This window comes from Lasioglossum baleicum, chromosome 10, assembly GCF_051020765.1.
Source record: "Lasioglossum baleicum chromosome 10, iyLasBale1, whole genome shotgun sequence".
Lineage (NCBI taxonomy): Eukaryota > Metazoa > Arthropoda > Insecta > Hymenoptera > Halictidae > Lasioglossum > Lasioglossum baleicum.
In genome coordinates, this window is record NC_134938.1 from 9,308,109 (window position 1) to 9,334,887 (window position 26,779).

The 26,779-nt window shown below is 36.7% G+C and overlaps 1 protein-coding gene and 1 long non-coding RNA gene across 3 annotated transcripts in view; both read right to left on the bottom strand.

Annotated features, from left to right (window-relative positions):
* The window catches only part of LOC143213067 (uncharacterized), a 52,347-nt gene extending 42,531 nt beyond the window's left edge, over window positions 1-9,816 (bottom strand). For both annotated transcript variants that reach the window (XM_076432562.1, XM_076432561.1), the window contains exon 1: window positions 9,677-9,816. The gene's annotated coding sequence lies outside the window, so the exon portion shown is untranslated. The remainder of the gene's footprint in view (window positions 1-9,676) is intronic.
* LOC143213068 (uncharacterized) lies at window positions 9,757-26,057 on the bottom strand. The gene is made up of 2 exons (XR_013009854.1): window positions 25,936-26,057; window positions 9,757-9,903 (listed from the first exon to the last, which is right to left on the bottom strand). It is a non-coding gene; the product is annotated as an uncharacterized LOC143213068 (long non-coding RNA).
* Window positions 26,058-26,779: the final 722 nt, after the last annotated feature.

Below are 26,779 nucleotides of genomic sequence, written 5' to 3' on the forward strand. Positions count from 1 at the left end.
AAAATTTGCCTGTGTATAGGAGTTTGTACAATTTTATCGATTTTTAAAAGATAAGTATACGATACTTAACAATTTTAAACATATCATTCCTAGAAAATCTTTGGAAATTTTCCGTTCATCAATTTTCTATTTCCGGTTTTATCAGCCTGGGGTACATTTGCACCCCATACACAGAGAGAAGGTTAAAGACGAATAACTTTGTCAAAATTGGAACCGACAGCTTCAGTTTTTTTGAGACGTTAGAAGGATTATTTTATGTTAGAAGGATACTAGCTAATATGTGAATAATTGTTTTTTAAAATTGTTATTGGTCGCAATTGCAAAGGAACTGCGCTGTATAGTGAAACGACAGGACACTTCAGAATGTTTCTCGTTTCCCTAACTGTGGGCCTACCGGAGATATTTGGTTTCTATAAGTGGGAATTGATTCAGAAAATTGGTTCATTTATCCGTATACTACAATTAAAGTCAACTGAAATCTCGACGATTCCCTTCTCCTAATTTATATAATAAAATCAAGTGTAGCTAGGTCGATCTTTATTGTTAAACCAGCACAAGACCATATACTTTCCAATGAAAACTTTATTGATAAATTGTTTTAGAAATCCAAACGGTAATATGTCACAATTTACTTATTTACAATACTGTTCACTTGTTCCTGTTTCGACCATTCTTAAACTTACAATGGTTACTTTTCCATGCTCCCTTTCAGTTCGTTTAAAAATGATGCGGTAATTATGCCTCCTAGGCATAGCTTCGAAGAATGTACAACAGATTTTATCCGTGTCAGCTGCACAATTTTTGCTCGACGAGCTTTGTTAACGTTGTTTAACGAATACTCAACGACCCACGTCGTTCTCATTTAGGTGCAAGTGCAAAAACAAAGCAGATACCCAGATTAATTGTGTATTCCCAGATTAATTGTGTATTCTCAGTCGTGTATCCGAGAGGTAAAAAGAATGCATTTCGTTTACAAAGTTAGAAGCCTGGAAAAAGTTCAAGTTTGTTATACAGCGTGATCAGTGACCCGATGAAGCAAATCATCAGGATCGTTCGTTTGCTCGACGAACTCTCATGCTTCGATGTCTCGAAGTTTGCATAGCACCTTCTACTTGCGAAACTATAAATCATACGGAGCCGATTCTTTCTTTATTTTAATCAAGAAGAAACTATCCAGTCGAGAAAAATCTTGTTTGATCGCGGAAATTGCTTTCGTAACGTGACCATAATGAACCAATACTATTTAACACTAACTGTGCCGGGTACAAAATGTATTGGGTATATATTGTTTTATCAAAATTACGAGACTGAATTTATTGAGATTTTTCAGAATTTTCAGAATAATATTTGCTCGAATAAAGAAATTTGTTGAATAATTTCTAATGCAAGCATCATATAATAATTTCAATAATTAAGAAATAAACAATGTGAATGTTAGTGTTAACGAAATCTCGACTTTAAAATGTCAAGTTTTTGCAAAACTTCACACGTTCTCTTCGAGAACATAAACGAAATCACTACCAAAGCGAAAGTAGGGGATGATCAGGCACAGCTCAAAGGAGCCGCGGTTTATATCATAATAGTATTGTTCACGGAACCGGTCGGTAACCAATATATTATAGTATATCAATATCTATGAACGCGTTAATTAATTTTCGCCCGAGCGAATATTAATTCGAATGTGGAATAAATGTCTAATTACTGTTGTTGGAGGGTATCCGTGATCTAATAGGAATAATAATAGTCGTGTTATTACTACTTGTGCGTGTGGTATCTCACTAAAATATGTATAAACAATGAGCCCAGATATTTTGGAGCAGGTTAACCAAGCGATGCGTTTCAATTATTTTCGCAAATGAAAAGTAATGAATTCAAACGCAAACTGGCTTTTACATAAAGTAGAAAGAAACCTGTGCTAATTAGACTTTACTTCGTTTTCTCGTGTCGGAACAGTTAGCTTTGCAGAAGCCATTGCAAGGTATTCTTTTACACGTCCGCGTTCACGTACTTAAACACTTTTCTACTCACATTCGCAACTTTTATCATTTCCAACAGTAAAAAGTTTTAATGTTTATTTGCATCCATATTCGCGTTCGAATCCATAAAACAAACATCGAATACATGTTTCGCGATAAAACACCTTCTCAGAAAATTTTATTATTCTTACGTACATACATCTCTGTCCATAAATCACAAGTAATTAACGAATACATGATTCCAGCTAGATTTTATTGTTTTATTTTGATTAGATGTTGGCAGAGAGTTAGGCGAAAATTTTATTCGAATAAAAATTTTTGCCCAACTCTGGACGTAGGCTCATTACAGACTCAGATAAAAAATTAAAAAATTGGGACCTTTACTATTTGCTTCGCAATTGCGACCAATAACAATTGAAAAAAAAATTATTTACAAATTAGCTGGTAAACTAATCCTTCTAACTCAAGCTGTCGGGTCCAATCCTGAAAAAGTTGTCAAGCATTTTCAATAATCTTGCGAGTCTTGTTTCAACCAATAGAAATCGCAAAATGTTATTTCACATTTTACTAGCTATGTTTCACGATCGGTATCTGTTATTCCGTAGTTCGTGTACAACTGTGAGAAGTGTAAATTTTGTGCTTGTGCTATCAGTTTCTCCCGTTCGCGTACTACGATATTTACATTTGTATTCGTAGAACTTTATTGAAGTGAATATTGCGGACAATATTCGGCATGTTACACATGCAAATATGCCCGAAACCAGCAATAACAGGAAAGATGCGTTTTTACGAGCTTTCATCTTATACATATGCAAACTCCCAGCCCAGCCCTTATTATTAGCTCGTTGATGGAGAAATTTAAACAACTAGAACTCAAAGATGAAATGATCAGTTTCTTAACAAAATTTTAAGCAAGAAATAGCGGATTTGTTATCACGCGAATAGCGTACTCTTTCAGCAAATAAAGTGTTATTTACAAGTTTGCTGTTGTTTCAATCTTACTAATTCTTAATGAAGTGTAGAAGATGTACGTTTGAATTGTGCCAAATGTCCGATATGACCGCTGTGGTTCTTCGTCATCGTCTTCAGGGTAGAGAATCAGGGTACAGTGACAACGTAAACATTTGGCTGACGGACATGGAATATGTATGACCGACCTTCCTACATCGATTTCAACAAAGGAAAAAGCGCAGACTGTTACGGTCGCGCGACCTTCATGTACGAAAACAACAAACTGCTGAACGACGACCTCTGTTATCGAGGTATAAAAATAAAAATTTTTAATGTTTATGGCAATCACATGGCAAAACATCGTCCGTTCTTTCTTCAGAACAATAGAGACTCATAAATGCCACGCGTACATAAAAGAACAGACTTTTTCGAACAGTTACCTGTCGGCTCTAGATCGACCTCTGCTATCTGAACAAATAAGACCCGGAAGTGGGGGCAACTTCTTACTAGTGAGCTTCTGTTAATCAAACGGCCTCGTACAGGGTGTAAAGAAATTATATATCGCAGCTACCATAGGATGATTCTATACCCTCGATCTGGTTGAAATTGAACTAAACAAGGTGCCGCAAAATTGACTTTGATCTTGAATTTTAACGTCAAAAGGTCAACGAAACTTTTTTTAAATTCCATCTTTGGCACTTTTGACCCTCGCGACGAGTAAAATACGATGCAATTAAAAAGAATTGTTGACATTTTGACCTTAAAAGTCGTGGTCAATTTTGCGGCACCTTTCTTAGTTCAATTTCAAACCAGATCGAGGATGTAGAATCATCCTGTACTCCAACGAACGAGGTTCCACTGCATTATTAACGAACGAAACGAATTTTCGGGACGACCTAATACAACATGAAACGCTTGTCGCGGTAATTTTGCGCGGTGTCTTATAGCCTTGTCCATTAGTGTATCTAGCTCCGTGTCCCAGGTTGTTCAACCACGACGAAAAATCTCGGAAAAACTTGTAGCGCGCGCGGCCGTAGTTTTGTCGTCGGCTAATGAAAATTAACGACCCTCTGTCAAATGCTGGGCGGTGGCGCTGTAGTATGAAAGTCGGACGAACGCAAGGGGATATTGTGGTAGCCAGGATCATGATTTCGTACGACCCAGCAGCCGAGTTTTACCGGCCTCTGGAGAAGCTCTTGCACATCGTAAATAAAAGGGCCCCGATGACGTATGAATATTCGACGTCGTACATACGGTGCACGTGCCTTACCACCCTCCGTGGAATTTCACCCCCTTTCCTCGATTTCCGAAGGAGGATCACGTTCCCGGCTCGAGTGCTCGATCGGATATGATGCATCGAGGTGTTCCCGGTGATCTTCGAAACTGCTTCCTCTTTTACCTCTCGTTGGAAAATATTGCCACGGCTGGGTAGAAGTTTGAGTTAAGAGGGGTGCCGCGGGGAGTTGGGTGGTAACGGCAGAATGATTCCCAGAGGCAGCGCGCGATCGTATTTCCCCGTTTATTTTTACATCTCGGGTATCGGGTGGCCGCATATGCAAATTATTGCGCTCAAATAACTCCCTTTCTTGTCGATAAATTAGGCCATAGGTCAACACTTTGCAGTCGGTGCCATTATATTAGGTTGGAAACTAAATTTCTAAACTAAACCAAAAACCCTTTCGTTTCGTAATTCTTTTATTGTATCATTATAACATCATTCAGTGAACATTCCTTTTGAACTGTATATCATTGGGAAGCTCTGAATTTTGCGATTAATTTGATAGAAAATACTCGTGATTAAAAAATATATATGAACGACTTTGTTTGAGAAAATGTGGAGGTCGCGATCTTAGTTGCCAACCTAATAACTTGAAAATTAAACGTTTCTTCGGACCCAGGATAATTCCATTGTATATGATTTTTTTCATTTTATGGATACGAGAGTCGCCACTAAAGGTTGCTATGTTGCTATACCATTATTCAAAACATTGCTAGATTATTAAATATGTTGTGGTATCTAATCAATTACTTAACCATTTAAGTATTGCATTGTATCAATTTCATATTTATACAAGGAAAATAAATAATATATAATGGAATTATTCTAGTTTGGAAGAAATGTTTAATTTTCGAGTTAAAGTAGCTCCGAGTGCAAAGGGTGAAATATTAAACAATTTTGTGAATGATGGTACAGTAATTGTTAGTGGAGATTCTGAGTCACCCCTCGGATGCTAAGTGTTAACCCCTCGGTTGACGGGGTGGTAATGTGGCCCCCAATTTTATGTTTCTTGCTAAAATCTGATTCATACATCTATTTGAATGTTTGCTTAAAATGTAGGCAATTTAATAAGATCTAATACAAAATGATTTAATTGAATTTAATGTACTATGAAAATAAGTCCTGGTTTTACCTTCATCAAAAGTGAAGGTAACGTAGCTCTCTACAGAAATCGTACAAAATCATTGTTTCTGATAACATCCTGCCACCAACAGAAAATAAATAAAACCAATTCTTTTCTTCATATGCAAAAATCGTACGCGTACTCTTCTTTCTAGCACGATATGCACTCACCGTGTGCTCATCATTTGCATACATACGAGGCATTGAATGCATATTTCTCCATGTTGGTCTATTGAATAACATCCTCTACAGAATTTGCATTTATATCATGAAAACAGAGATCATTTCATTCATTCACATCATATTTATCCCCCTCCACCATGGGAGGCCTAAAATGTCAATGCAAATAGTTCTTTTGTGAAACGATATTACTTATGCTTCTTATTAGCAGAAAAAGTACATGCAAGTTCTCCAATTAAAACAAGAAATGTGTTGGCGACAGCCAGAGAAGATATAAAAGGGCGGAGAAGATTAGTTCTCGTCGCGATCGATCCAAATGAAATTTGACGTGCCATGTTTTCGTATGGGAACGCTTTGGATTATGTATCAAAGTCACTATTTTGTACTCGTATATTCGCTGTGTGTTGGTGAATAAATAATCACTGTAATGTTTGGTCGGTTCTTTGATGTGCACTATTTTCCTTGCCAGAGTGCTTCATGTGAGCACAGTATAGAATATTAGAGTATTCTTATGAAGCAGCGCGATAGTGATTTTTGTTGCAGCTGCTTTTTTTAGATAGTGCAGCTGAAAGAAGTACTTGCGTCAATTCAACTTTTGTTTGCAATATTTTTCGGTTTCATCAATAATTTCACAGATACTCGATTTATTTTCTTCTTACGTTGGCTAATTTTATATTACTGATTTATAAATTACATATTTTATCAATGGAAACGTTTTTTTAAAAATGTTGTTATATTTTTTTTACAAAATTAGGACCCTTATTTACTATTGGTGATAGTAAATAGTTTGACAAAAGCAATACCTAGTATTTCTACAGAAACAGGTGAATTATACCCTCTTTTAATAAATAATTAACATTGACATATACTGCTTTCCCCATATCTGTTAAATTCAACACTGGATCTCTGTGCAAATTTCTTTACATGTAAAAATGCATATGTACATTCACGTTGTTCTGATAGAAACTTTTTGTTTACTCGGAATTTCTGTTTTATTTCTCACATTGTTTACCATGTTAATTTGCATTTGAGAACAACACCAAGTCCCTTGATGGAGAACTATATTCAAACAAGACAGAATTATATAAAGTTTTAATGGAGGAATGAAATAAAGTTCTTTTAGATTTTATTCTACGCTTGATAAACTCCAGATTGTATCATTATTTCGGCTGCATGCTTCTGATTACAGCAGAAGATGCTCGTACAAAATGCAAATAGTAATTCATAAAATGAAACACGTAAAGAAGTCAATCCAAGTGTTTCATATTTAATATGTGCTCGAATAATTCTTTCCGCAATTTATTTCGTTAGAATAGCTCGAAAATAATAGAACAATACCTTCAACATTTTTCCGATGTGCTCATTGTTCCGTGTTTCTCCTACTCACTTTTCTCGTGAACGCATACAATCCGACAGTCTACTCATAATTAAGAAAAGTGTTAGAGGAAAGCGATTGTTCCATTATCTGAGCATCCCTTTATTAGGATACATTTGTTCTCGTATTAATTCAGACACGGTCGACTGTGCTGTATAAACGTCTTACGTTTCTACTGTTCTCTCGAATGCAGTATTATTCCTATTCAAGTGCACCGTAAAGTCAACTATGTACAGTAAGCGTAGACAGTATTCTTACGTTAAGCTAAACCGGTATACAATTATATTTACTAAATAATAAGTGTGGATGAATTGATCGTGCAGCAAGAACGATTTTTTCAAGTGAGAATTTCCTGTCATTATGTCACTGCTGATATCCCTTTTACAATAAAGCGAAAAAATTCGATTTTCCATTTTGTATGTTTCCCCAATTTCGCAATTAATTTGGAAAGCGCGTTCTCTTCCCACAAATTTGTTCCCGGTACTAACGATTTAACGATGTACCCAAGTATTAACGATCTGTTAATTCGGAATTTACAAATTAGATTCGTTTTTCGTAGTAAGCTTCATTGATTTGCTGTTTATTCACAAAACTGTTTCACTTGTTTAAAATATAGTTAGAAGAATCGTAAGATCTCTATATGTTGTTCCGCACAAACAGCAATTAGAGAATTCAATATTTTCTTTCTGAAATTCTCTTGCAATTACTTCCATGCAATTACAAAAGCAAATGTACTAAACGCGTGTGGGCGTGTGGAAATGTTTCATCCTAAATTTTCCTCTTATTTGAACCAGCTGGTCAATATTAACCCGGTTAGTGATCAACACGGAGTTCCACTGTAATATATTTAGTTTTCACAAGCGCGTACATAGCGAATGGTAGGAAATTTATCAAATGTTCAGAACGTGTTCTAACTCAACGAGTGTTTAAAAAATGACGATGCAACGAAAAATGCTATAACTTTCTCAGATAGACTGCGACGAAATTCTAGGATACATTCACGAAACAGAACGAGACATTTCTCGCAGAATATTCGAGTAAAAGTTCGTGTGCTATTTGCGTCGTGTTGCGAAGAAACTCTTAAATTATATTCTCGTGTTGACTGTTAATTTATTTGAGTGGTTTGCGTTTCCAAAAGAATTCGTTTGCGTTAACATGCTCTGCCGACGAATTAAATAAATTTCGTCCATTTAATATGAAATTTTATTCATGACAATTGATTTTTATTTATGACAAAATTAATATTTAATATTTCATACTGCCATGTGTTCTTTTTTCGTACCGCCTTCAATAAATACTTGAAAATTGACAGAGTGCAAGACCTACGAAAGGAATGAATAGCGTTTACGAATTTGATGTTACAAACCGCTGAACTGGATGCAATTCACTTCCAAGAACTTGCGAAGCACCCTATTATGTTGTTTTGCTACGATGTGGCATGCTGGAACCGGGTCAAGGCAGCTTTTTTTATCTCGACCCTAAGAAGTCTGGAATTTGCAATAACGAGATGCTATTCCAGTCAAAGGGAATACCGATCCGACTGGCCACTTCCGGTTTGTGGTCCTCTCTCAGTGCTGGTAATTGCCACATAACCCATTTCACGTTCGCTATGTTCGCAAAACGATACGTTCAATTGCAGGACATCAAATGATTTCCTTATGACGTTTCTCTGTTGCATTACTTGCAAGGAGATATGCAATGTGTCTGAATCAAATCAGGAACACTTGGCTTGTTTAGCTTCCACACTTGTGGAAAATCATTCGAGTTGAAGGAAGTTTTATTTCGGTTTAGCAGCGAAGGGAATGAACAAAATTTTAAATAATTTTAAAGAGGTTTGTCGAGGTTTGACTGTAGATCGGAAATATGTCTTTCTGATGTTGCAACGATGAGATTCGTGAAACGATGCAGACCACTTCTACAAGAATAACAGACAAAATGGAAAGGAAGAAAGATAAATGGAATGAAACTTTATGAAAAGTTTGCGTCGGTAGATGTCTACGAGAATAGGAACGTCAATCAATTCCGTCAAATCGAAATCTTTACTATACAATAAAAGTTCTTGGGCTATGAAATCCTCGTTGAAGCCGACGCATAAAACTGTCACTCAATTTAGCTTCGAATATCACGGATGCTTTTCAGCCGCGTAAACTATAATATACTGCAATGTTCCACAATATAATTACCACCATTATCTCCCAGATTACAAAGTTGGCGAAATTTTCGAACGAAACTGTTTCACATAGGTTTCGTAGAAGTTCATATAAAATTATGTTCGAAGTATTTAATCTGTGAATCGTAAAATAGGGAATATCATAAAATACGGCGATAAAAATACATCCGGTAATGAATGATGCAGAAATATGACTAGACTGCGGACTTTATGCATTTATGAGAAAAATGGATGGATGTAATTTGAAACGGTAAAAATATTAAGACAATTTAAGAACGCCCATATGTTATTTTCGATTTATTAAAATTGTTGAAAATAGAAAGAAATTTTTATATGGTTTCAGTGTCTTATTATTGACAAAGTAAATTTTTATTTTACATAAAGATCCGCAGTCTAAATATGACATTTAATCGTTGAAGCTGCTTCTACGAGCATGCAGAATCGACCCAGTAGAAATTCAACTAAAGATAGTTTAAAACAAAGCATCATGAATTCATCAGTTCTAATTTTCTCGTACATAAAATTGAAGAAATCTGTCTAGTCGAATAATAACTCTGATGTATATTCAAGTAATATTATTCTATGTAGGAAACTTGGTAGCTAAAGACTGTCATAATACCTACGTTGGAATTCACTTTGCCCCGAATTTTCGTTATCATCCGTAAGCTTTCCTATTCGATTCACCGCAAGTTCGTCCTATGATTTACGACCTGAGTCGCTCCACGGGTAAATCACCATCTTCCATCGTGGTAAAACTTGGCTCGTTCTGCCACCATGAACCATTTTCTGCTCGACGACCTTCCCTGTGTCTTCGACAGCGCCACCAATCCTTCTGCCCGCTAGATATTTCCTGAAATGAGGAATTACATACGTTCGGAGAGATTCCCTCCCGTCGTTCCTTCAGATCTTCCCTTCAAGGCCACATTTCTATAATGCATCGGCTCTCACGGACGGGGATCGTTTACTCGAATCTGTCAAAATGTTATTCGATAATAATAATCTTACTCACCTGATATCAAATGCGTCTGATGGTTAGACGGCGGGGTTTTATGCATTTATGGCAAAAACGAGTAAGTGCAATTTGAAACATCCTGGATCAAAACAACATCTGGTTGAAAATTGCAATTTTTCATGATTTTCATGATAGTTTATAATTCGTAAACCAATTAACCAATTTCAATGAAATTTTCGGAACGTATATAAATTTATACGAGTTGACAAAACCCATCTTTCAAATTTTCGTTTTTGGCCCAGATACAAAAGTTGTAAAAATCCATTTTTATTATTGTTTTTCTCAATTCCGACCAAATGCATTTTTTTAACATGATTTTTAGACGTCATTTTGTAAATCAATTCTTCTAGCCTTACAGAGAAATTGAAGTCGTTTGGTCCATTCATAAAATAGTTATTCTGATTTAAAGTGTGTGTGATCAGTAGACCGCGGATCTTTATGCAAAATAAAAAATGTTTGCATTGATTGCAGGACACAGGAGCCAAATAAAAATTGTATTCTTCTTTTAATTATCCTATTAAGCTGAAACTAATACGTTGATGTACTTAAATATTTTTAACATGTCGACTGCTTTAAATAAAACAAGTTCAAGTTTATAAATCTTCAACAAAATGAAAATTTTATATACTGTAATTTGTCATAGTAATGTCGTATTATCGACGACAACGGAGTGCAAAGGGTTAACTATTTATCATTCTCTGTCTCTGTCAATTTGACACTCGAGGGGCACATTAAGTTGCGAAAATGGTGGACATATAAGGGCCGAAATAAAAGAATAGTATGATATCCATGCACCACGGTAAAGCAACATCTTACATCGAGAAGTATGCAGACGATGGTTGGAATGACATAGTTGCACCCGAACTGAACCTCGCGTAGCCTCGGAAACACATCGGAGTGCTAGACGTCGGGAATGAGCGTGGAAGTGAATTTTCACTGCATGCAGCGGGGGTTCTTTGAATTATTATGTCACGATGAATTATTATGCCGTGTTTCGGTGAGATGCACGGTTCCATGGGACCCGTTCACCCCCCACCTGTTTCTCCTGCTAGGTAAGACATTTTCCTCATGCCGCCTTTTTCACGTTATCCGCGTGAACGTTCGAAGGGTGCGAGCTGCACGATAACTCCCGCTCGCGATTTATGCAGAGACCGCACGTTAAAATCATTCGAGCATGTAACGTATGCTTGCGTGGCTGAAAGAAGATGGAAGAGGATGGATGGATCCGATTTCAAGTTCGCATCGTGTCCTGCTGTCTTTGAAAGATCGGGCCATCCTGGGCCTTGTCGAACGAACCGACAAGGTTCTGTGAGCCGACAATTTTCAATTTTTGTAGACGAATTTTAAGAAGGTGGAATAAAATAGAATCTCATTTTCCGTGGCAGTAACCTGTTTAGATCTGAAATAAATTAAATTCGTGCTAAATTCTGTCATATTTTACATCCTAGCATTTATTGAAAATTTTCATAAGCCATAATTGCATAAAGATCCGCAGTGTTGGGTAAACTTTATAATAATAAATAAAGGTGTACTTTTAATTGCAAATAATAACTAAACTTTTTATTTAAATAAAAGTAATTTAAATAATTCCAGAGAAGTGATCTATTCATTAATTCTTATTTGCAAATAAAAGATTGTTTATTATTTGGATTGAGGTGGAAATCAAATAAATAGTTTTTGGTCTTCTCTTATTTTCTTGTATTTTGTATTTCAGGTATACCGCCCGTGAAAAAAATACAATTTAATTTATTATTTGTCAATACAAATAATATTTGAAATTGTATTTGTAAATAACAATTAACTTTATTATTTTAAATAATTCTATTTAGACTTGCTCAAATAATAAATAATTAGTTTTGCTTTTTATTTGAATATCCAAATAACAACTAACTTGTTATTTAAATCTTTATTTGAATAAATCTATTTATTGCCCAACACTGCAGTCTAGTGATAATACAATGATGTGACTGAAAACAGTTAAGAAGGGTGTTCTGGTTTTCGAGGTGGTTTTTGCACAAATCTTTCTGGATTTTTTTCAGGGAAGCTATCGAACCTTCACGTTTATACACCCCTAGTATTTGAAGTACATATGCGATCTTTCTCAAGTAAAAATAATCAAAATTACACGAGTTACATATTTTTAAGTGAAACTGCGCAGAACCACCCTACCCGATAGGGTGCAGAGCACTAAACTCGGTGCATGAAGGTTATAAATGTTCCGCGCACTGTAGATAGGAGGATGAACAAGTGGAGCTGTCTGTTTGCAGCTGCAAACTGCAGGAGGCCGCGTTGTTGTTAGAACTAATAACGGATTGCGAAGCCGTTTGACGAAACTGGCAGAGGAAAGGGGTGCAACAGTTCGACGAACCCTCTTTACGACGCCATTCGGTAGGCGAAGTGCGTTCACGATCGTGTTTCGCGGCTCGGAAATACATGGAAGAACGACGATAAGAGGATGAGACAGGAAGAGAACGGAAACGCGTCCCGTAGATCTATGTAGATAGCGTAAAAGCCCTGAAAGGGTTGCGCCTAAGCCAGAAGCTGCAGAACTTCAGGAATCTTGCCAATTGCGCCGCGGCGCGGGATCGTAAGCGGAAAGTCTGGAAGCTTTTATTGGCCACGTACACTTACGAATAAGCCTGTAACCAGTTGTAACTTTAACCTCGGTCGCGAATTCCTTTAGCGGGACAAAGTGAGCCCAGCGTTTTCTCAGGAAAGTCGTAAAAAAGCTGTGGGCTATGGCGAGCGGGGGTAGGAAAGAAATAGAGGGATAGAGAAAGATTACGGAACAAATTCATGGTGTGTGACCATCTCGAGGGCAAGGTATTGTCGTTGCCATTTTGGGAAAACTGTTTTCCCACTGTATATCACTGTATCTCTCGAAACTTTATGTTTATTAGACTTTATAGACTTCGGGGAGCAGAGTGTATGGTGCACGAAGTAACAGAAAACTTTTGATCGAAATACTTGCCGTGTTGTTTGTGTCTTATTAGCGCCGGCTCGGTTTATACGACACCGACAAACTTGTAACGCCACCGAAATACATTTATTAGGTCGTTCCATAAGCTCCCGCCGCCGATGCCTGCGCACCATTCACGTTGTGTTTAGTAAACATAGAGTCGAAGTGACTGGGATGGTCGAGGTCACTTGAAAGACACCGTGCAGTGATGAAAATCCCTCAAGTTCTGCCCGAAATGGACGTCACCCATTTGACTAGTAGTCGTAGTTTAAACTCTCTGTTTTAATTTAACATTTTGGGAAGCATGTAGGTTATGCATGACCAACAGAATTTTTTTAACGAACTTGGAAATCCTATTATGTGCTACATAACATCGAATCTTGATAAATTGAACATTATTCTTCTTCGAATAACTTCAATATTGAAAATCTCCGAAGTTCTGGCCAGAATGGTCATCACTTTGTTTTAATTTAACATTTTGAGAAGCATGTAGGTGATGCATGACCATCAGAATTTTTTTAACGAACTTAAAAATTCCATTATATGCTACAACATCAAATCGTGATAAATTAAACTTTGTTCTTCAGTTATTTTCTTTCAATAATTTTAATATTGACTAACCATGAAATTCGATAATAATGCAATAGGTTGTGGTTTGTGGTAAATGATAATTGAATAGTGTAAATAACGAATAGTCTAAATGTACCGAGAGAGTATTCGATGGAGATGGTAACCATATCAGTATTTGTCTTTTTCTACGTCGAAACCTTACTCGCGAAATGTCACGAATCTAATTAAAAATGGTAAACGTTAAAGAATTCCAATTCTACACTTCATTAAATTTTCCAGGGAGCATTGAAACAAGGCTTGTCCTTGAAATGAGTTTTTCTGTTAATAATTTTAATATTAATTCTCATGCCTTAACAGTTTTGTATTTTATCTATTCATTTTTGTCATAAATGCATAAAATCGACGGTCTAAATAGTCGTAGTATTCAACGAATTTGTTGTTCCACTTCGAAATAATTGTATCAACGAGCACCAAACATCGTAAAATATTAGACAAGATATCGAGGATAAAATGCAAGACGATTTTTCATGTAGAACGTATGCAGCTTGTATCTGCATTGACAAATGGTGTAAAAAAAGTCTGTAACAGTGCGCGTACAGTGATAAATTGATTCTTATATAACAGAAACGATAAATTAACCAGCGTAACGTTTTAATGTTAAAAAATTCGAAAGAATTTCCCCGGGTTGTCTTTTTGTCTTCGATCGAGTAAATATCAGAGAAGTATAACAACCATTGCATCGGATTTTCGTCGTTCCGGCGTTCATATTTACATACAGAACGATGAAATCGGACCTTCTGCACAATTTTCCGCCATGATAAATTATACGAATACCGCCTTTGACGGCATTTCCATGCTCGGCCAAAGCGCAACAGAATATGGAACCGTCTACTGTTCCCATTTTTTAAAATACGCTACTGTGTAAGTTGCTCTTTATGCCGTTCGACGTGCATTTGTAACGTTAATTTTTCGTTCATTTTCAAACAGTTCTCAATATCAGATGAATGGCTGCGAGGGCACTCACAAAAAAGCTTTTGCTACACTGTTGAAAATGAGCAAAGAATAAATTTTCATGGAAGATTTTAACCAAATTGGCAGTACATAATATACGTGTTGTGTTTAAAGAAATAAGTATATTTAAAGAAGCTATAAAGGAGCTATTATAAGAATAATTAATTATATAAAATTTGTATTGAAAGTAATTTTAAAAATAATAATAAAAGCTTAATATTATAGAGTATAATATTAAGGTTTCATTTTAAATGAATTAGTTAGGAATTTTTATATTTATTGAAAAATTTATATAAAATTTTTATTAGGTTGTCTATTTAATGACACCAAAAATTAAAGGACTTTTACTCAGTAAAAAATTATCGTTTAAAGTAATAATAATAACTTATTTGGTGCATTAAAATCTCGAAAAATTTAACTGTGTTTTTGCACATTGCGATATCGATTTATAAAATATTTTAGAAGATAACCACGTATGCTATCATGCACAATGAAAACTGTAGTTATACTACCACACAGAAGCATTCATGAACGATGGCATGATGAACAACTCTGCCATTTGACTCGAGCATGGGATCCTGTAATCCGTTCTTCTAGAATAACCGTTGAATAAAAATGTCTACCTTTCTAAATTACGTTACATAATTTCAGCTCTCTTCTCAGTTTAGCCAGCTAGGCAAAAATATCTTCTACCCCGGCGATCAATTTAATTTTTGATAAGGTCATTCGCCGGTTACTTTCTTGACCCATTCCCGTGCAGTTAATTCCAGATTTGGATAGTAATATAACCTGAATCGTCCCCTTCTTCGCTTTCATCCCCTTCCTGCCATTGCATTTCCTCCATATAAACTAATGTTTTACACAATTAAACTGTTTATTGTTTATTTTGTATGAAATTTCAAATATTAGAAAATTTCGGCGTTAGAAATTTTGAATATTATATTAGATATCTCGTCCACAGTAGTGAAAGGGTTAATTCATTAACCAAAGTACCCCCACATTGGTATTTCAAATTAATATGTTTAAGTCTTTAACTTAGTAGCTAGATAGCAAATGATAGTGGTGTTAAAAAGAATAAATGTGTTGACAATGTTCCGCTAACGAGCTCTCAATTACCGCGAATTTGTTCCCGCAAGGGGGAAGTGTAGTTGCAAATTGGGTAGCCACAGGAGAATTGTATTTTTCAATGTTGAACAACAACGTGTTGGGTGGTAGCTCGCGGCAGTGTCAATAAAGTTTTGAAATTGCTCGAAAAGGGAGGACGGTAATCCCGATGGAAGATTTAACTGTCGCTGGAAATAGTCGGTCAACCGCCACAGACACTTCTCCTTGTCGTTTGCTTCACCAAGCCCCAAAGGAAATTATAAATTGGACAGTTTGCTCCTGCTGCTTCCTCCCCGAGGGTGAGCGAACGAACGCCGCGCCGGAGAACACGCGAAATTACAACTGCCGATCTTCCTTCAATTAGAACTTCATTTGTGGCTCCCGTGCTTGTTATTTTCACCAAGCTTCAGATTTATCGCATCGACTCGCGTCGACCATCCTCGAAACTCTGTAATAATTGACGCACGCGGATTACAGACTATGTTTCAATCGAGTCGCTCTTACTTCACCGGCAACACGGTGCCATCCACACCGAATTTCGTCGTTTACTTGCCGACGCGGCTAGGTCACCGATAATTATGTATCGCGATCAGCATCTTCTAAATACTAAGCTAAATAACTAATACATTGCCGGATATTAAACAAGAGTTGCAAGACAAAATAAACTTCTGGGACAAAATATATACGTTCTCCGGACCGTCAAAAACGGGGACAGTACAAGAATCAAGAGGTTAGTAAAATTAAACAATAAAAGTGATTAGGCAATCACTGGATTGTGGATATTTACGCAAAATAAAAATTGTCTGCTTCAATTAGAAGGAATAGAAGTCAAATATATACATCTGCAATTTTGAATTTATCTACTCAATTGTGCTGTAAACGCGTGAAGATCCGCAGTCCAGTAATAACATTCCGTTTAGGTCTTTCCAGTCTACTGAAAGCTCGAGAGACATACAAAATGTGGCCCTAATTTCTTGGCCAGGGACTGTTCACTGACGTAGATATGTAGTTATACGGGGTGTCTCAAAAGTGTTCGAATTCTTTAAAAAGGGCGATTCGCGAAGTCGCTGAAGTGTCATTTTCATTTGCAAAAATGTCCGTCTCGGCTTTCTTAAAGAATCACCAACGAAAAACACGATGCGCGGGATGGTGAAGAGTCTGGCGTGGCGGCAGGTTCCACTGAAAATGAGGGTAGCGTTGGGTCGCGCCGCGGTGAAGCAATGAACAAGAGGAGAAGTAGAAATCGATTTAATTAGAACTCACTTATTCAAACGTAAACGCAGTTGCTGCTTCGAAATGTGTGTTACTGGGCGATAAGAGGTACACAATAACTGCGATCTTCGAATTGACACGTCTTTAGAGAAGTTCTCTCCACCGCGGTTCGAAAGACACTGATTTTACTCAAGGTTTAAGGTTGACATTATGCATGTCGAACGACGCAAAACAACAACAAACGAACAGGCAAAAAGCAGGACACAAGAGGGACCGCTGTAAGACTAGAATTTATGGCAATCACATGGAAAAACATTGTCTGTCCTTTCGGAAAGTTTCTTACCTGACACATCTATCCCTTGCTGGGCAAAAGGACAGACTTTTTTCGAATGGTTATTACAATCCGCAATATAAAAAGCAAACTTGTATCGAAACTGTTATCTGAACAAATAAGAACCGTAAGTGGGAGTGCCTATTTACTAGTTAGTGAGCCTCCATTATCCGAACGGGCTTGTATGCTTATCCGTGTTCGGATAAACGAGGTTCTACTGTGGTGTATACGTCGCCGTTACTATTGGCTTTTGCCAAATGCAATTGTCTTAACAACCTGCATGTTTTCTACGGCGTATCGTAGTGACATTTCAAACCGGATAGTTCGCCGGTACGGTCAATTATGTATCGGAAGCAAAATTGGCTTTCGGCTGTTTCGGAAACAACGGGAAGCCTCAATCGTGCAGGAATTAATGGCTTTGTCGTATCCCAGTACGAAATTGCAGGGAATGAAATAAAAAAAGAAAGAAAGGAATGGGATTACGGAACGGTGAACGCCTCTACGAACTGTACTGTTACCAATTGCTCTTAATCGAGCTTATTATCTATCGATCCGATCCCGTTGGCCGTGCGCGAAAAAGGTATCGCAGGAGATTCCGTGACACCGTACGTATATTCGTGACGATAATTGTCCGCAATTTAGACCGCCATGAATTGAAAATGCTATGCGAATACTATCTTTCGAAAACGCTATAAATTGAGGGGTCGATATAGGCCGTTACGAGTTTCTCCATGATTTATTTCTATCGCATAGTTCTTGCAACTCGTGTCGGGGTACGTGCACCGGTCGGCATTTGCATCCGGACAGTCGTTATCGAAGATTAACTTCTGTAAAATTCAACCGAACGGCTCAACCTTTTTTAACTGCTTAATTAATATAGATGGAAGGCATTTTTATAAAATTACTGCTCGTCGAAATCGAGGAGGATAGTATTAGTTGGTTTTGTACATACTTTCTATTTGAGTCTGCACAGAAAATTTACTACGAAAATTGCAATTTTTAAAAAAGATTTGATTCTGCATCGTCGAATTTAATTACTTAAAAAAACCTGAAGTCGTCTGATTTAATTTCAGAAATATCCACTACCGGTAGTTATAAAATTAATTGGTTTAATGGACTCGAAAGTGACATATTAAAGTATGAAATAATACATGAAAAATATTTCAAATAAACGCTGCACGCTACTAAGTAGGTCATGTGAAATAATTGGGTTTTTTACTTTTATTAATGGAAATGTGAGGGAATGTCACTTCCACTGCTTTTTCTCATGGAGCGACCAATTTTTTTCCAAATTTCAATAAAACGCTATACGCGCATCATTTTGTATATAGTTACAAACGAATGTAATTGGAAATTGTCATCGTCATTTTCGTAACTTTTATTCTATATTCAATCATACGAGTAACATGGTTACTCCAAAATTGCAGCAATGAATGGGACAACATTTTATCTACCGGCTGAATAATATTAAATAGGTCACATGCAATAAATCGCGTTTCGCTATCTTCCACATTTATCAAAATTTGGAGACAAATCTCATTTTAATTGGACACCACATTCGTTCGCATTTAATTGCAACACGCGCTACGTATAATATAAAACACAATAAAATAGAATTGTTAATTAGACAAATACTATATCCAAATTGTTTCCTCATGTCCTGCTCATCTTTGTTTATTAACATTCGTCGAACTGATAAAAACATTTATCATTTATCTCTGACAAAGCTGCATTCGAATTCTTTCACTTTTTTCGAAATCGTTAAGTTCTGTGGATGCACATGCGTACTTCGTTAACAAACTGAAAAAAAATAACTCTTTCATGTCTCCGCTGTTGCTTCCTCTTCGTTATCCGTTCGCCGCGGAACGCTTTTATTTGAATTGCCTCCGCGTTCAACCGCAATTATAATGTTAGTGACCCTCGACAGAAAAACGAATTATTACCGTCATTGTTTTAATACGCGGCATAAACAATTTCGTTAATGTCCGCTTATTAATGGAAGGGGATCGCAAATGAAATTTATTTGGGCGACGGAAAAGCTTGGCGTGCTATCGTCGCTCTATCCGCCATTCCTTTCACTCCCACATTATTGGACAGCCGGTTCAGCGCTCCAAAATTTTCTAGAAACTTTCGCTATTCGTTAATCTGACTGTGACAGACGAAAGTTTATTTATTATGTACCCTTATTCACTAAGCATAGATTTTTTATATCGATATAGCAAACAAATAATAGCCCTACACGATCTATGTCGGAGCACGGACCCGAAGGTTAGACTTACTTATTGTTAGATCAAGACTTTACTCTAACTTCAAATCATTCAAGATTTGACAATAAAATTCAATGCTTTTTTAAAGAAAAGAATGGTGACTATATAACTGTTTTTAAATAGCACTACATTTTATATTTAAATAGCATTTTTGAAGAATCGGAAAGTTCGCCCCGCATCTGTCGCAGAAATCGATGAATGAATCGTAGATTTTTGTACAGTCAATCGAATGAAAACAAGTGGCGACGTGGACAGTTTTGTTAGTTTAAAGACGAGGCAAACAATCTTGTCCGGAGGCTGGAAGAAGATAAATCGACAACAACACTGTCGAATTTATTCAGTTATTCATATTGCCCGAGCATTTCTAACAAGAAAGAAAAATGAATCAGAACTTCCCCTAAGATGACAGAGAAATCAATATCGCGAGCGATTTGACATATTCAGGAAAATTGTGCGCACAAATACGTTTCGTATTTTTAGCTAGCAGATGCTTTACAATTACAATTATTATTACAAATTAGTGTCTTCTATTTTAGAAAGGAATTCTTATCTTTATAATTCCTATCCGACAATTTGAAAGCTGTTTATTTATTATTCGGTCGCGAGGGCGATTTTTAAAAACCAACCGACTTTGAACATTATTGAGACTGATGCTGTCAGTTCTGTGAATCACATTTCCCGATAGCTACAAGTCTATAGTGTGTGCGCTGCAGTTAACTTTAACCTGTTATTATTGTTTCGAATCGGAAACAGATAATGGATTTTCCAGAACACTTTTCAAAAATAGACGGAAAGGCGTTCTTTTCCTCGAAAAATGTTCAACTCCGTGTGTTACATTCGCATCATCTCGGCTATAAATCATAATGCTATGCTGCAGTATTTCCAGTTTGAAACACTATAGAGCAAATGTGCAGATAATATGGAACAGTACATAAAATTTTTTATTTTGATACGATCATCTTTAGATTCAAGTCTAAGCTGATTAAAGGTTAAAAATTAAAGATAGCAGCTGTGTGATTAAAGGCCATTTAAAATCCAATTTGCAGAGGTATATTTTATTATCATTATCGAATAAAAGGAAAGCAGAATAATATTTTCATTATGATAAGAATTGCTACAAACTAGGCTAATTTAATTTTAAATTTAACGCGTGGACAAGGAGTCAAAACAGCGAGGGACTTTCGTGAAAATGCTTTGCAATAATATCTTTATCGGATTGGCACAGAAACCGATCGGTCGTAAAGCGAATGAGCTTTTCATATCGACGAAGCAATTGTCAATTTTTGTGGGGCAAATCTTTATGGAAAATCAGAGAAATAAACTTTCACGACCAGCTTCGCCACGGATGCGTAACATTTCTGAAATTATCCATGTTCCCCAATCTCCTTGTTTTATATCTAAATGTTTACATATGGTGTTCCAGATTTTTAGAAATTATTCTTATTATATGTAGATAGTTAAGTCTGTTTTGCATAATCCTCTGTTGTAAAGAATATTGCTCTTTTTCAATAATATGGTACATAAGCATATTTTTATTTTCGTTCCAACGAAGTAAAATATGTTGTACAGAGGAAGCATATTTTTATTTTTACTTCCACGAAGCACATACAAATTTTTCGGTGTAAAGAAAGTTATTTAGTGGTTTAGTTAGCGCGGTTAAAGGCATTGCGACAGGTGTCCGAAACTACGATCAGCCTATGAATGCAGGTAAGGCTGCAGCTGTGGTCTGCTGTGCCCGTATTATGCGCGCGAGTATGCAGATTACATTTATTGTCGGGAAGTTTGAAGGCAGTGGTTTTCTTAATACATATGTATGGATCAAGAGAAATCTCGCGAATTGTACGTAATTTATACAGTGGCTTCAAAAAGTATGTGAATACAAATTTCCAAATTTTCGAAAAAATTTATAAGATTTATTTTAAAGCTAGAAGCCTATACTTTTACAATTAATTTTTGACTTTTTTCGAAGTTGTTTTTGGTATAATGGGAAACTGAGGACACGCAAAAATGCTGTACTTGAAGTCTCTCAAGATATATTAAAAAATTTTTTTCGCGATTGAACCAACCATATATATGAAGATTGAAGCTTCTTCTCTACAACGACTCCATAAAACTTGAAATACGATTTTTTTAGTCGTTTTATTGAAGTGTGAATTGAAGCTGTGCCATCACCATTGCAGTAGTACGTATCAAGCATAAGGCGTACCACGAGGCTTCTAAAACGACAGACTTTGCTCCTCATTTCTGTTCTATAAAACGAACGCGAAATGTTTGGTAATTTTCTAGATAGTTTCCCGTCATATACAGTTATTTTTTAAATAATTTTAGTTATAGTGCCATTTTCAGCACAACCGATATTTTTCGTGTCCAAATCTACTACAGACTTGAAGATTGGAGCTTCTTCTCTACAACGACTCCTTAAAACTTGAAATACGATTTTTTTATTGAAGTGTGAATTGAAGCAATTTATACTGTCATTTTCAGCACACCTGATATTTTTCGTGACTAAATCTACTACAGACTTGAAGATTGAAACTTCTCCTGTGCAACGACTTCCCAAAACTTTTTCGTGATTGAATCTACTACAGACTCGAAGATTGAAACTTCCGTTCTTCGCTGAATGTTTTTGTTGTAATATGAAAAATGACAAGGGAGCCACATTGCCAGGCTCTTCCTGTGCCAATAGTTTTTGGGGTCCGTGTAATCGACGCGGGAGCTGCAGGGCGTCTCGGGTGTTCTCGTTTCGAGAGTGAATTATCAAGTTATTCGTCGGGAGATCGTCGACGATGGGCGTTCGAGCACCGAAAGTAATCTTTTCGAACGCCTACGAACGAGATGCGGGGACGACTTCCGATTGCAATGGAATAATCGACCGGCTTATCTCGAACGGTGCCGGACGTCCGCGTCCTTTCGATCGGCTAGACGACTTTCGACCCGGCGGAATAATAATTCGGGGCGTGCAGCGGAACGCAGGCGTGGACGAGGCTGCCAGAAGAACGGATTTGCACTTGGCAGGAGACCGAGAGACAACTTCCTGAGAAAGTTTCTCGAGTGGCCGGCCACCCATCTATCTCTTCCCCATTCGCTGCTCCCTCTCGCCTTTTCTTATCTTTGTCTCTTTCCATTCGGTCTTATCGCCTTTGCCTCTTCGTTCGGAAGCTCAAAGAGCTGAAGGTACGAACGTGTCTGGAAAAATTCCCTGGGAGCCATCGCCGACCAAGAAACTCCTCACTTGGCCAAGACTTCCGAAAATGGACATTGCGAAGGTAATGCTTCCCTTAGTCCGAGTTCTTTTGCTCCGGTGAACTTCCACCCGATTACGCCTTCGTTATGTCTCGCTCGATGAACAGTCGAAAGCTATCGTTCATTAATATATTGGAGAACTCGGCCAGGGATGCAGCAACTCGAAAATAGGTTATTATAAATTATTGCGTTGGCAAGAAAGTGATTTCGGTAATTTTGTTCGATCATCTTTTGTCATATTTCTGGCAGCTTCATAATTCCGCGCTCATGAAACTTCAAAATTTTCCCAAAATTGGATTTTCTTCACCGATTGCAAGAAATAGAAACTAAATTGAATGTTTACTTCTTCCCGTAATGATCTTAATAGAGGAGAAATTATATATTGACATCTTGAATTTTTAGAATTTTTCCATAACTTCGATTTTCATATACTCAATGTTATAACAAAGTATAACAAAGTGGTCTGCCAAGCATTTAGGAATCAGTTTTATCTAATAGTCGATTTTACGTGTGGAAAATCAAAATATGTATTCAATCAAGCCCCATGAGAATACCTTCACCATTTCAATAATTGTGAAATGAACAATCTAAAGTGGGTCATTTATTTCTATTTCGTATTGCAAATTTGTTCGTGATCGAATCCACTGATCAGAACAATTAACTGTTAACAAAACGAGCAGACGTAATTTAAACCAGTAAAAACATTAGAATTCAACATTATTGTCAACCTGTTAAACATATTACGAAAGAAAATAAATTTCAATTTCACTCAAGTTTGTTGCAAATCTGGTGAAAAAATTTTATCTCGCATAACGATCCGCTGTGTATTAATAATGCATGGCACCGAAATATTTCCTGAAACCTCTCGTTCCGTTATTTCCTCAATATGTTTCAGTGATTTCATTTTTCAGCCTTCCGGTTAATATTTCCATTATTTTTCGCTTGTTTCCCTGCTGCTGTTTCCTCCACTCGATACACTCGGTTCATACGTATTGTCTATTTTAACAGTCCACATTTGACTAATCTCCTTCGCGTTGCATTCGAGTGAAGAGTTCAAGAGTATCCATATAACATCTCCAGAAGGATATATTTCTACTTGGCTCCAGTTTCTCGCGACTAAAGCGGGAAACTCTTATTTCGCATAAAGTCCCACAGTCTGCTAATCACACAATGAACAGAGAACGAGTATCCAAATTATCCAGCAAGTTCCCGCATCATAGCACCGCGAGCGCTACACTATTTTCAACTGCAAACGAGTCGCTTCACGACTATTTACAACTTTGAAATAATCAACGCGGCTTGCATAACTCGCGAATACCTCGCCGGAGAAACGACACGGTTACAGTTCTTTGCAAACGAACCTTATTCAGCCCCGACGCCGAGGAGAATATCGCAGAAATTAGCTCGACGCTCGTAGAATATTTTTCGGTTCCTTTTCCCTTACGTGGAAACTGTGAAATCTTTCAATTGCTTATTATTCGAAAATTCCTTTAAAATACCGTTTCCTCCCCCATCGTCGTACTCTCTTTATCTTCCTCTTTCAACGTTATTCCGTTTTAGATTACCTACCGAAGAGACATTCGAAAAGTATGGAAATGTGGCCAGTGGTAACCGACGCAATAATCAAGCCAGCATTCAAGATCATGTATATGTATTCGAGCACCGGGGTATTACTTCCCACGGTATTACTTAGCACACTTTCATTTTCGACGGTACCCTGGAACCTCGTTTATCCGAACCAATTAATGCTAAACCTCGTATATACGAACCCTTTATACATATACTTAATCTACACTAGTGGACAAAATGATAAGGCACACAAAATTTCATATAAGTGGCCCACGAAAGTGTTCGTACGCCCTTTAAAACAGAATAACTTATTTATAATTGTTCCAAACGACCTGATGTTTTGTAAACAATTAGAAACATCGGTTTCTAATACTTTCCTTATTTTATATTCAAAGTGCTTATCATTTTTCCCACATTAAAAGTCAATTTCTGTAGAAATAATAAATGGTTTGAACGAGTTATTTAATTTTTAGTATATTATATAAAATTTAGTACCTTATGTTGTTGTATATTCACTTTCTACGTGTATTATATAGTATGAACAAATGAATGTTCACTGCTAAAAACCTTGAGGTGCCTTATCATTTTTACCACCAGTGTGTAAAGTATACTGGAATCAAGAAATGTATCCAATCGATTCCCACGAGAACACCTTTATGATATCAATAATTGCAAAATGCAAAATCAAAAATGGGTCAATGGACCGGCGGTGGTTAGTGTGTTAAAAAGAGAATAACCTTAGTAACTAAATAATTCTAATAATTGAACAGCATGTAAGTTTTGCGGGCGAAGTGCAGTGAAAGAAGCTCGCATCAGCTTACCGCGGATTGCTTTGGATGGATCTGCCACGCGCAGTTGTCAATTAATTTCCGGCGCGAGCGATCGAGTGATATCCTTTGTAAAGTTGAAGCCACAAATTCCGAACGAGTTCGACTAATTACTTCGCTGTCGTGAAATGTATTTCTAGAGCTTCGCCAGACATTTTATCGCTTCGTTCGCGGCTTTGCGCAACATTTGCGGCACTCGGATAATACGTACTGCTCGTTCGTTAGATGATGGCAAAGAATACGGTCTTAATCTATTCCCTACTACCGCACGCATTGTCAAAGACGAAGCGTTTCTCAAGCCTGTGAAATAATCGTCCCATTTCACTCGGTCTCGATATGACAGCTGTTCTTCTTCGTCATCGTCTTCGAGCAACATTCGAGAAACATTTTAGAGAACGCGTAAATCAAATCTGACAAAAATATCCTTTATTTCGTGAATTTTAATTATTGTTCTCATGTTTTCCAATTTTTTTAAATTTAAGTGTGATAATTGTTTTCCATTTTGATTTTTAGAGCTGTTCATAATCATCCCACAATTTCTCAATCTCTTTTTTCCAACATTTATTCAAATAATATATGTATGTTTATTTCTGCATTGAAATATTATCGTATAATAGCCGCATCTAATTAAAATAAAAGAATAAAATCAAGTTGTAAGCTTGGATTCTTTAATTACCATTTTGTTGAAGATAAATAAGTGTCGGATTTATGGACGGGTGTGTACGTTTGTAACAGCACCGTAATTCAAGTGTCTATAACGCAAGTAAGTTTGCTTACCTTCTCTAGCAAACTTGCATGCTCATTGGTCCAGGGACGATGGTGCATCGAAGATCCTTTGTGCTCATCGAGTCCTTGGGAATCCTTGCGAATCCTTGCAGCGTACAAGCTTCTCTTCCGGAACCGAGGAAGCTCCTCCGAATTTCTATCCCCTCGTACGAGACCAATGAAACAGTGAAATATACTTTCATTCTTAATAGTCTTAGCAAGTCGGAAATAACGTAACAGGATCCTACAATTCTTCTCACGTATTTACTGTTTCGTGTTTCATCTACTCACTCTTGTCATAAATGTCATAAATGCATAAAATCGCAGTCTAAAAAATTGCACTCTGGTAATAAAATTGAACGACGAAAATATTTTGTTATGACTAGACAGCGGATCTTTACGCAAAATAAAAATTTTCTACCCGAATTGCAACAAACTGGAGTGAAATAGAAATTTATTTTCTTTCTTAACACTAAACCTACCGAACTCTAAAAGCGATTACAATATTTTAGACAAGGATCTAATTATTCTGATCTCGCGCAATTTTTAATACAATATGTGCTTGGACGAAAAAATTTATCGAATCTATTTCCATCTATGCAACTTTATAATTTCAATAATTATAAAATAATGAAAAATATGAAATCGGTCATTTGTGTGACCGACAGTGGTAGGTTTAGTGTTAATAAGATTGATTGGTTGTAAATAATGTAACAGAATTTTTCAATTCTTCTAATGTTTCCACTGTTTTAATTTTTATAAATCCGCAGGCTAGTGATAACTGAACGAAGAAAATATGTTGTCATGACTAGACAGCGGATCATTAAGCGAAATAAAAATTTTTTCTACCTGAATT